The sequence below is a fragment of the Lathyrus oleraceus genome, chromosome 6 (genome assembly GCF_024323335.1).
Source record: "Lathyrus oleraceus cultivar Zhongwan6 chromosome 6, CAAS_Psat_ZW6_1.0, whole genome shotgun sequence".
In the NCBI taxonomy this organism is placed as follows: Eukaryota; Viridiplantae; Streptophyta; class Magnoliopsida; order Fabales; family Fabaceae; genus Lathyrus; species Lathyrus oleraceus.
The window spans coordinates 53,216,330-53,229,657 of NC_066584.1; the positions used below are offsets into that span (position 1 = coordinate 53,216,330).

General features: G+C 38.0%; 1 pseudogene; it reads right to left on the reverse strand.

Moving 5' to 3' along the window:
- Window positions 1-12,681: 12,681 nt before the first annotated feature.
- Window positions 12,682-12,781, reverse strand: LOC127099018 (uncharacterized; annotated as a pseudogene).
- Between the last annotated feature and the right edge of the window lie 547 nt (window positions 12,782-13,328).

Below are 13,328 nucleotides of genomic sequence, written 5' to 3' on the forward strand. Positions count from 1 at the left end.
TGAAGTTCGAAATTGTAACAGAATCATATTTCTTGATTATGAGGGATTGGGAAACACGAGTGTTTGGTGAGATGTTAGTGAATTCTTGCATAAGATCGAAGATGAAGGGTGAAACGGTAGATTGAACACAAAGCTTACAGTCTTTGACGGAAAGCATTGGAATCGATGGACGATTCAGATGCGTGTGTTGTTTGGCGCTTAAGATGTTCTTGATCTCATCAATGACGGTTATGCAGTTGTTGTAGCAGATGCAACTGAAGCACAAAAGAGAACGCATAAAGAGATCAGGTAGAAGGATCATACAACTATATTCTAGATCCATCAGTGTGTGGATGTGAATGTGTTTGAGAAGATCGTTGATTCGACGATGGTGAAGGCTGCGTTGGACACACCTGTACGATGCTATGGAGATAATGCATTAGTGAAGAAAGTGAAGCTTCAGTCTCTACGTAAGCAGTATGAGAATCTCAACATGAAGAAAAATGAGAATGTACCTGATTACATCTCCAGAGTGATTAAGATAACAAATGAGATGAAATCTTGTGGAGAGACTCTTTTTGAATAACTAGTCATTGAAATGGTGCTAAGATCACTTACTCCTCAATTTAATTATATTGTTGTAATAATTGAACATTCTAAGGATCTGAGTACCATGAGAATCGAAGAGCTACAAAGCAGTCTAAAGGCACAAGAGTTGTGTCTGACTGAGAGAAACTATGAAAGAGGGGTATAGAAGGCTCTGAAGGCATCTTCTGGTAAGAAGAATCAGAAGCAATCTTGGTAAGAGGCCAAGAAGAGACATGATGGTGGTTATCATAAGTCAGAAATCTCCAACTTTGATGAGAAGAAACATCAGAAGGGAAAAGAGATGTTTGACAAGAAGAAGGTTATGTTAAGTCTGGTGTGTAGTGATTGGTTGCATTTTGGAAAAACAAGTATTCAAGCAAGATGTTGGACAAGATGTTCTGACATGTTGGTTTAACATTGGAGTGTGCCATGTTTCGTTTCTAGAAAGATTTGTTTTTATTTGTGAGATATTTGAAGATCCTCTGAAGATCCTCTGAAGATTTATTTCACGAGATATATGGGTCTAGAAACGTGTTTTCTAAAAAGCAAAAGACAGTTTTTCTTTGCCTTGTTTTCGAAGTAAAGATGTCAAAACATTTTCTGAAACATCTGATATGATTGGAATCAAATCTACAGAAGATTGAACATAGTCCATGGATCTTCTATCAACCAAGCCCTAAACCCATGTCTTTCTATTACTATTTATAGATCGTGTCTAAATCTAAGAAGGCATTGAAGCAACGCTGAATATTGTATGTGTTAGGGTTTAGTTGTCTTTGCTTTTTGTGAGCCATTCGAGTATCTCTTCAATACTAGGATTGGACTTGTTTCATTGAGTTGTAATTATCAATCTCTCATTAGCTTTTAAGCAAGAGTGGATTGTATTTTTCTGATACTAGTTGTTGTCACGGTTGTGTGATCGAAGAGAAGTGAGATGAGTCTCACATCTATGAGAGTCTTAGATAGAAACTTCCACGGGTATAGTTTAGGTGAGAAGTTTGTAAAACTGAGGTTGTTTAGAACTTCAGACTAATTTTGTGATAGTGGGTTTCCTTCCTGGCTTGGTAGCCCCTAAATGCAGGTGACGTTGCACCGAATTAGGTTAGCAGCTATTTGTGTTATTTACTTAAGTGTTGCTTACTTAAATCCTGATTTTGTTTTTGGTGTGACAATATGTTGACCATGGTGTCGTGACATCGTTTACGCCATCCGGAATCTGCATACCAGAATTTCAATTGGTATCAGAGCAGGCATCCTGCTCTGTTTCTAGGTGAGATTCGGGGAAGATACTTTCTGGTACCATGGACAAGGAAGGAGGATTTATTAACAAATCTCGTATCTTAGATGGCTCCAACTATGACTATTGGAAGGCACAAATGGTAGCGTTCCTAAAATCTATGGATAATAAGATCTAAAAAGTTGTCATCAAGGGTTCGGAATATCCTGTCGTGAATGACAAAGATGGGAAGGCTATTGTTGACCTGAAGCCTGAAGAGGATTGATCTAAGGAAGAAGATGAACTGGCACTTTGAAACTCCAAATATTTGAATGCTCTATTCAAAGTAGTCGACAGAAACATATTCAGGTTAATAAACACATGTATTATGGCCAAAGATGCATGGGAGATCCTCAGAACTACTCATGAATTCACATTTAAAGTGAAGGTGTCTAAACTTCAACCCCTTACTACCAGATTTGAGAATCTAAAGATGAAATATGACGAGATTATTCATGATTTTCACATGAATATTTTTGAAATAGAAAATTCATCTAGTGCATTGAGAGAAAAGATGTCAGAAGAAAAACTGGTTAGAAAAATTCTCAGGTCCCTACCTAAGAAATTTGACATGAAGGTCACAATCATTGAAGAAGCTCAAGACATCATCAACATGAGAGTAGATTAACTTGTTGGGCCACTCCAAACTTTTGAATTGGGTATTAGTGACAGATCTGAAAAGAAGAACAATAGTATAGCTTTTGTATCCAACACTGAAGATGAAGAGGAACAATGTGACTTGGATACTGATGAAGGAATGACTAATGTTATTGTACTACTTGAAAAACAATTCAACAAGGTGCTAAATATAATGGACAAGAAGTCAGGATCAAATGTCAAGAACATCTCATCTAACATTAGGAATAACAATGACTTTCAGAAAAGAACAAGAACATAAGAGAGATCCAATCAAGGTAAAGGCATCCAATGTCATGGGTGTGAAGGATTTGGACACATTAGAGCAGAATGCCCTACATATCTTAAGAAACAAAAAAGGGGTTCCCTATTTCTTGGTTTGGTGATGATAACTCTGAGAGTGAACCTGAGGATGAAGTTGCAAAACACGTAACTGCTTTAACTGGAAGATATGAATCTGATGAAGATTCATGTGATGAAGAAGTATCCTATAAGGAACTGGCTGCCTCCCACAGAGAACTGTGCATCATAAGTGAAGAATTTTGTTAGCTGGGAGAAAAACAGAAGAAAATTATATCTCAGTTGTAAGATGATGTGATGTTGTTGACTTCCAAACTTGATAATATGACAAAGTCTGTAAGAATGTTAAACAAGGGCTCTGATGTGTTAGATGAAGTTCTGCAAGTTGGAAAAGTGGTTGGAGATCCGATGGGGGATAAGCTTTAATTATCAATCTCTGGACAAACAAGGAGAAAGCCCTATGACAAACTTTATTCTACCTAAAAGGGAGTCTGAGCATGTAATGTCTAATCATCTGACTCAACATCGTTCCAGACATCAGAGTACTCAAATTGGAGGCAAGTTATTGCGCTGGAGATGTCATTACTGTGGAAAATTTGGTAATATAAAGCTTTTATACTTTAAACTGCAAGGTTATCTCAGGTATCTAACACAACCCAAGGCTAATCAAGTGGGAACTAACCCTAGAACGGAATGGATGCCCAAGCCTATCAACACTAGTCTCATAGCTCACACCTCTCTTAGAGCTTCATCTAGAGAATACTGGTATTTTGACAGTGGATGTTCTAGACACATGAAAGGTGTCAACAAGTTCTTGGAGAATATCAAGTCCTACTCCACCGGTTATGTCACCTTTGGGGATGGAAGTGTTGGTGTAATCCCTAGAGGTCAATACTTTTGGTACTTTTTTCTTTATTATGTTTGTTTAATAAAACCCCTAGAATAGCTAGTCCGTTTAATGTATCAAGTGTGACTTAATCATGAGATCCCATTAAACATAAGGACACTATTCTTAAAGTATCCGTAGTCGAACTTTGTTGTGAAGTGGGATAACATTAAAGCATTAAGACTATTATGTATATAGACTGATGATCATATCTCATGGATCATGGATAAGGAGTTATTAGGTCTTAAACATAAGTATGAATATTGAGAGTGATATTTATACTGGATTGACCCACTATGAGAATACTATATAGAATGTTATGCTAAGTGTCATAAGTTATTCTCATGGTGATAATGGTGTATACCACCCTTTGACCTGAAACCACTATTTACCTTAGATGTAGAGTCGAGTGCCTTATTGCTGATCAAACATTGTCCGTAACTGGATGAACATAAAGACAGTTGATGGGTACTCCACGAAGCATGTTGAGGGACATGAGTGACCAAGATGGAATTTGCCCATCCTGCGTAACAGGATAAATGTCTACGGGCCCAATATTGAATTGGACAAGGATGACACGGTCTATGCCTTGTGTTCAATATAGACACAAGGGCAAAAGGGTAATTGTACACATAAGTATTATCACAAAAGGATTTGTCAGATCACATGACACTTTCGTGACTTGGGTAGCAGTGATGTGTTGCTAGATACCGCTCACTGTTTATTATGTTAAATACGTGATTTATTATAATTGTCAATGTCGCGAAAACCTACAGGGTCACACACAAAAGAACGAATTGATGAGAGATAGAGTAACTAAGGAACACCGTAAGGTACGGTGCACTTAAGTGAATTGTAGAACATCGTAAGGTACGGTGTACTTAAGTAGAATACGAAATATGGTAAGGTACCACGCGCTTAAGTGATTTTGGCATATTATAAGATATGGGCCACATACACTTAAGTGGGCTTTTTAGCTTGCAGCCCACGCAAGTGGTTCTATAAATAGAACCCTTGTGCAGAAGCATTTGTACAGTTGCAATTTCGTTTCTCTCTCTCTCTCTCTCTCTCTCTCTCTCTCTCTCTCTCTCACACACACACACACACACACACACACACACACACACAAACACACACTCAAAGCCTTCATTCGTAGCAGCTAACACTGAGATTGAAGGAATCCATTCGTGTGGACTGAGTAGAGGCGTTTTCACCATTCAACTTTCGTGATCGCTCCGTAGATATGCATCAAAGGTTTCAATCGCCACAAGAGGTAACGATTCTATCACTAAAGGAGTTTTTTTTTAATTCCACTACGTTTTGGATCACTCTTCTCCTTCAGTGGTATCAGAGCCACTTACGAAACCATGCATCTGATAGCTGTTTATTTTATTTATTTTCTGTATTAATACGATTAAAAGAAAAAATGAATCAAAGAATCAACGAGTAATTAAATTTGGCATCATGTGTGTACGATTTGGATGATTGATGTTGACTATGCTTCGGAATCCGATGTTAGTATGGTGAAGCAGCGATATATCGATTGTCCATAGGTTACACAATTGAGATCGATAAAGTCATATATATGACATAAGTAATCCCGATGCAAAATACGGTATATATGATATACTGTTTATGTTTCGTTCATTCAAACACTTAACAGTTGTTTTCCTTTGAGCGATCAATAGTCATTTGCTTCTTGATCCGACATTAGTATGGTGAAGCAATGACGTGTTGAGCAATCATACTGAATTAACAATCGAGGTGTTTTTGACGGTCTGAAATTGGTGCATTAGGGTTCATGACGGCACAAGGGTTGTGTTGTCAAAGAGTTATGCGATTAGGGTTGTGACTGCGTAAAAGTTGTGCTTTAAAGTATCAAGTGTTGATGCGAAAAATGACGTCGATTTCAAATTAATTAACAGAATTTAAATTAATAATAATAATGTGTTTATTATTATTGTCTTGTGGTGATCGTTTATGGCCTTAGTTTTCCTTTATTTTGTTTTGGGATTTTAAAATACGACTTGCGTGTTGTGCCTCTCTTTTAATCTCTTAATGTAACTTATTTTCTCATCTCACTCCCTCGTATGTAAAACAAGTTTCTTTTATATAATGTAATGTTATGAAGAAAGAGAAGAATACAATATCAAAGGAGGACAACCTTGAAGATCTTGCTTGGAGAAGCTTAGATCGTTATTAGGTTAGCTTAGGTTCTCTCATTGGCTTGGGAGAACAATTGCGCTAGGGGCCATAACTGTTTCATTATGTATGTTGATGCACGTGAGAGACAATTTATATGATATATTAGCCTATAAGATCAGAATAATTGCAAATTCCCTCAAATTAAATATTAAGTTTATGCTTTCCAAGTTTTAGCACTCATCAAGACCAGTATCGAATAATGTAGGTTTCGCCTACGCGAGGTGCATATTCTATATTAGTAAGGTGCGATGGGATGATTGTAATATCCAATTGATAAAAAAATGGGTCAAACTTAACTAAATAAATTATAATAAGATTATATATGTTTAGAAGCAAGAGTTGGAATGATCCATGTGATGGATTGGAATAAGGAGCTATTCACCCAACTAAAATATTTGAGAGCTGTATTAGATATAATTGGCAGGAGTTCCTACCTAAATAACCTATTTTTGTGTAATCCATCTACGCGGACTTAAAACAAAGTGAAATGTGGATCTCGACCCACTAGAAAATCTTCCAACGGGATTTTCCGAATCAAATGGCGAGGGTCATTTGTTTTGAGTAAAATAGTCGGAGCATATTTAATTAAAGGTCTAATTAAATATGTTATTGATACTTATATTTTCATTATTTTCATGTAGATTACCATGATAACAAACACCTCTAACAACATTTTACGATCAATCCTTGATAAGGAAAAATTGTCTGGGACAAATTTTCTGGATTGGCACCGAAATCTGAGGATTGTCCTCAAACATGATAGAAAGCTGTATGTCTTAGAGAAACCTGATCCTGAAGAGGAACCTCCTAGTTTTGCACCTAAGGCAAAAAGAGATACTTATAAGAAGCATGTTGATGATGCCAATGAAACTGCTTGCCTCATGCTAGCTACTATGAACTCAGAGTTGCAAAAGCAACATGAGAACATGGCAACGTTTGATATGATCGAACACCTGAAGATGCTCTATCAAGAGCAAGCAAGGCATGAAAGGTTTAGAGTTTCAAAAGCCCCTTTTCAAGGAAAGTTAGATGAGGGAGCCCATATAGGTCCCCATGTGCTCAAGATGATTGGGTATGTGGAGAACCTCGAGAGGTTAGGTTTTCCCCTCGGAAAGGAACTTGCGACTAATTTGATCTTGCAATCGTTGCTAGATAGATTCAGTCAATTTGTCCTTAATTTCAATATGAATGATATGGACAAATCTCTTCCTGAACTGCTAGCCATGTTAAGAACTGCTGAGTAGAATCTGAAGTCAAAAGGGAAGTCCATTCTGATGATCGGAAATGGAAAGAGACAGAACAAAACACCCACTAAGCAGAGTGATAAAGAGAAAGGCAAGGAAGTTTCCAAACCCAAACCCATTGCTCCTGCTTTGAAGCCTAGTGAAGGCATATCAAAGGAAGGCACCTTCTTCCATTGCGGTAAGACCGGACACTGGAATAGAAATTGCCCAAAGTACCTGGAAGATAAGAAGAATGGAGTAGAGACTTCAACTTCAGGTATTTTTGTTATTGAAATTAATTTATCTACTTTTGCATCATGGGTATTAGATACTGGATGCGGTTCTCACATTTGTACCAATGTGCAGGGACTAAAAAGGAGTAGAGATTTGGCAAAAGGTGAAGTTGACCTACAAGTTGGCAATGTAGCAAAGGTTACTGCTTTAGCCTTAGGAACTTATGTATTGACTTTACCTAGTGGTTTAATAATTCAGTTAGAGAACTGTTATCATGAACCTGCAATTAGCAGGAATATTATTTCCGTTTCTTGTTTAGACAAGTTTGGTTTTTCATTTATAATAAAGAACAATTGTTGCTCCATTTTTGAATGATATATTCTATGCTAGTGCACAAATGAACAATGGAATATATGTCATTGATCTTGAAATTCCTATTTATAACATTAATACTAAAAGGATGAAACCTAATGAGTTAAATCCAACTTACCTTTGGCATTGTCGATTAGGCCACATAAATGAGAAACGCATTTCCAAATTCCATAAAGATGGACTCTTGGAATCTTTTGATTATGAATCATACGAGACATACAAATCTTGTTTAATTAGAAAGATGACAAAGTCTCCATTCACAGGAAAAGGTGAAAGAGCTAATGATCTTTTGGCCCTCATACATACTGATGTATGTGGACCACTGAAGATACCAGCCAGAGGAGGTTTTCAGTACTTCATCACATTTATTGATAATTTCAGTAGATATGGTTATGTGTATTTAATGAAACACAAATCAGAGTCCTTTGAAAAGTTCAAGGAATTCAAGAATGAAGTACAAAACCAACTAGGTAAGAATATTAAAACTCTTCGATCAGATCGAGATGGTGAGTATTTAAGCCTAGAGTTTGATGACCATCTGAAAGAGTGTGAGATCTTATCCTAACTTACTCCTCCTGGAACACCCCAATGGAACGGTGTATCTGAGAGAAGAAATCAAACCTTGTTAGACATGGTCTGATCCATGATGAGTCACGCCGATCTTCCAAACTCCTTTTGGGGACAAGCACTATTGACAGCAGCTTACACACTTAACCGTGTTCCATCCAAAAAGGTTGAGAAGACACCATATGAGATATGGAGTGGTAAGAAACCACATATGTCTTACATGAAGATTTAGGGTTGAGAAGTTTATATGAAACGACAAATTTCAACTAAGCTTGAGCCCAAATCCGACAAATGCTTATTTTTGAGGTATCCTAAAGAAACAAGAGGGTATTACTTCTACAATCCTTTTGAGGGCAAAGTGTTTGTCGCTCAAACTGGAGTTTTCCTAGAAAGGAATTTTATTTCCAAAGGAATCAGTGGGAGGAAAGTAGAGCTTGAAGAAATTCAAGAATCACAAAGCATTGGTACACCTATGGAGGAATTAGAGTAGGAAACACAAGTAGTTATGGAAGAGCAACCTGCTCAAGTAGAACAAGACCAGCGTAGGTCAAGCAGGATACGTCACCTACCTAAGAGATATGGATATCTCATAACTGATCAAGGTGATGTATTACTCATGGATCAAGATGAGCCTATGACCTACCAAAAGGCCATAACTGGTCTCGAGTCTGAGAAGTGGCTAGAAGCCATGAAATCTGAAATGGATTCAATGTACACAAACCAAGTTTGGACCTTGGTAGAGCCTCCTGTAGGAGTTAACCCTATAGGATGCAAGTGGGTCTTCAAAAAGAAGACTAACATGGATGGTAAGGTACATACCTTATAAGGCAAGACTAGTTGCAAAAGTATATAAACAAATTCATGGGGTTGACTATAATGAAACCTTTTTCACCAGTTGTAATGCTTAAATCTGTTCGGATTTTACTTGCTATCGCTACATATCATGACTATGAAATATGGAAGATGGATGTTTTTAGATACCCAAAAGTGCTTATTTGAGCCATCAATTAAGGGTATCTTTCACTCTATTTCCTTGCTAAATTGTCAAAACCACATTCGTTTTACATGAAATGCATTACATTGATAAACAAGCTTGGTGCCTTTGATTTGTGTGTTATTGTGCAGGAAGAAGGCATGAAATAATTGAAATTTAAGACACAAGAAAGTTGGCAAAGGAACCAAGGAAAACAAGCATTCATCAGCATGCTCGCTAGGCGAAGACTGTGGCGAAGCCTGCTCGCTAGGCGAGCTGCTAGCGAAAAGCTCCAGTAAAATGTAAATAAATTCGCTAGGCGAGCTGCTAGCGAAGGTGGTAGCGAGTTCGTTCTGTTTTGGTGAAAAGCGCAGCCAGCACTCACTCGCTAGGCGAGGCTCTAGCGAGTTCCCAGCGAGGATTCCAGTAGCAAAACCTCTCAACCTCGCTGGGGCGAAGGTTGGAGCGTGTCCTTCGCTAGGCGAAGGTTTGTTCGCTAGGCGAACATGACAGTTCAACAGACCCTGTTTCTCTGGGCACAGGTGCCTTGTGTGCCACAATTAGACCCTCGCTAGGCGAGCCTTTCTGCTCGCCTAGCGAGCATGACAGCCCAGCACATGTCTATAAGTAGCAAGTGCCACTTTTGAGCACCATACCTAGTTTTTACAGCATTTTTCCACTTTTGTACTTTCTTAGAGATATTTTCCAGCATTGTTCTTGGGAGCTTTTATGCCCTAGTTTTCATTTCTCTTCATCTTGTAATCATTTTCTACAAAAAGAAGGTGGATTCCCATCCAACATCGATTATCCGACTTGGATGTTGATCAACCTTCTTCCGAAACTTGCCGACCAAGCTACCATGAAAATGAGTAGCTAAGTCATCCATTTGTCAAGGTTAGATGTAGGTGATTACTAGCTTTGGGTGTAAATGTAAGGATCTTCATATGTAAACTCTTTAATGGTGAATATATGATGAAAACTTTGTTTCTATTTAAAACTCTTTGTGTTGGTTTATGATCGAGAGATGTTTACTGATAACACGAAATTATATCGCTTTTTAAGACTTAATTCAATTAAATTATTTTATCATTTACGCTAATTTATCCCATTTTATCAGATATTATGCAGTATTTCTCTTCTGTTTATATCAGGTACCCATTTTGAAGCAAAAGTGAAAAAGGGAAGAAAAGGAGGGGTAAAAAGCAACAAAAAGGAGAGAAAAGGAACCAAAGGCCAAAGCCCAGCCCAAAGCGCACAAGTCACCAATGCTGTGCCTGTGACGGACGTCACAGGACGCGTGACGAGCGTCACGCGAAGCAGCCCTGTGACGAACGTCACACCAGTCCTCTATATTTTTGGCGCAAGGAACTCAACTGACCACGTTGAAGCCCACTTCCACTCACGCTTAACCCTCGGAAGCCTACTACCATGCACGCGGAAACCCTTGAAAAGTGGTTACACCAGCAGCTTATAAATAGCAGCAAATTGGGAACTTCCAGACACAGAGTTTTCGCACGCTCAGTTTTGCGGAAGCTCTGCCAAATTTATTTTTTACGCCTTTGCCTATTTTTCTTCCTTTCCAGCATCGTTCACTTTATTTATTTTATTTTGCAAGCTTTGTTTTTTTTTTTCCCTTGCAATTTATTTTCCCCGTTCTTAGCTTTTAGATATTTTTCGCGTAGTAGTTTCTACACCGGAAACTACTGGGCAACTTTATACCGGATTTAACCTTACGTTATATTCGAGTTTTTTTTATTTCCTTGATTTAATTTACTGTTTAATTGAAGAATCGAAGAACAAATCCTACCGGCTTGTGGTGGAGTGTTCAAGACCATTGTATTACGCATTCGGGTTCTTTAATTGTTATTTAATTTTTATGCTTTATTCTACTGTTTATTTACATTGCATGCCTGGAATGAGTCTGTTTATGCATGATATAGATTCTTATTTATTTAGCATGTCTGGCTAATTTGCCTAGGTATCGGTATGTAAAGTAAGCAGAAAGAGGGATCAAAACTAAGTCGGTCTATTCAAACTTAAAATTAGAATCAATCTTTTTATGGTCTTAACTTACAGGTTTAATAACAAGATTTTTTACAAAAGTAAAAGACATAAAGAAGTTGAAACCAACAGAGCGAGAGTTTGAGGTTTTAACTGGACAGTGTAAGTTAGTCATTAAATCTATCTCAGGGCGAGAGCAAGTTTTAGAATTAATTAAATTCTGACCTTTTTCCAAAAAGTATTTTTAAAGATTGAATGTGAGGACGAGAGTTAAGCATTTAGATTTAATTGTATAACCTAAGTCAACAGAGCGAAAGTTTGAGATAAGGGTGTTTAAAACGGTCAGTATTTTCTTAAAAAGAGTTTCTGCAACTTTATTGTTTTCAAAATATGATTTTTGACTTAATTATAAGTGACAGCAACATTAACATAAGATCATGGTTTCTTCAACAGAGCGAGAGTTTGAGATAAAACCTTTAACCAATAAAGTTAGTCGAAACGATTTATTTTAAAACCGAGAGACCGACAAGGAATTGATTCCCTAGTTTTGACGAACTACATACCGATATCCGTTTTATTGATATTTAATCTAGATATTAGTTTAGCTCTTAGCTCCCTTCCCCAAACAATCAAACATTTTCACCTTAGATTTACGTAGTAACCTTAGATAACGGTACATCGATTCATAAGTCCCTGTGGGATCGATATCTTTTAAAACTACGCGATAGAACTGTGCACTTGCAGTTTGTATCCCATTCTCGACTCACACAGTCGAGCGATCAAGTTTTTGGCGCCGTTGCCGGGGACTTTTATTCAATCGATATCGTAACTCTTCCGTTACGCTGTAGAGACTAAGGTTTCTTTTTCCTTCTATTCTTTCTTTCGTTGATTTGTATGCCACGCACTCGCTCTCAAGGCGAACCGCTCTATTTACGAATCAACGATATCGAACTATATCTCCGAGTCTTACGACGAATTCGGGAATATCGTGCTGAAAACAATCTCCCTCCTATAAACCTTCCTGATATCAAAAACATTTTTCCTTCTTTAACCGAGATGGCAGAACCAGCTCGTGCTCTTAGAGATTACGCCGCTCCATCGCAAGATGAACCGCATTCAAGTATTGCTCCGCCCGCAATCGAAGCAAACAACTTTGAACTTAAACCTTCACTGTTGCAGGCTGTGCAACAGAACCAATTCTCTGGAAATCTTACCGAAGATCCAAACCTTCATTTATCCGTATTTGTTCAATACGCTGATACTGTTAAAGCTAATGGTGTCACTTCAGAGGCAATTCGACTTCGTCTTTTTCCTTTCTCATTAAGAGATAGCGCTAGAAGATGGCTTCAATCTCTTCCTTCCAACTCAGTCACCACATGGAACGAGTTGAAGAAAGTTTTTCTTGCCCGATATTTTCCGCCAAGCAAAACAGCTATGTTAAGAGCCCAGATAAACGGATTTAAACAGAAAGACAACGAGTCTCTTTTCGAAGCATGGGAAAGATACAAAGACATGATGAGACTTTGCCCACACCATGGTTTGGAAGACTGGTTAGTAATTCACACATTTTATAATGGTCTCTTATACAATACAAGGTTAACAATAGACGCCGCTGCAGGTGGTGCACTAATGAACAAACCTTATGCTGATGCTTACCAGCTTATCGAGAGCATGGCCCAAAACCACTATCAGTGGGGAACCGAACGAACAACAGTGGAAAAACCTCAACCGAAAACTGGCATGTACGAGATAAGTAACCTTGATCACGTCAATGCAAAAGTGGATGCTTTGGTCCAGAAAATTGAAAGTTTAAACGTATCACCACCAACCGCCGTGGTTGCTATAACTCAGAATTGCGAGGTCTGTGGAATCCAAGGCCACACTCCTGCGGAATGTCAACTCTTGACTGGAATCCAAACAGAGCAAGTAAACTATGCTCAAGGAAGCCCCTATTCGAATACCTATAACCCAAATTGGAAGAATCATCCAAACTTTTCATATAAGAGTAATAATGCTTTATACGCACCTGGACAGTCTCCGAATCAAACCCCATCTATACCTCCGGGATATCAGAAACCAAATCCTAAC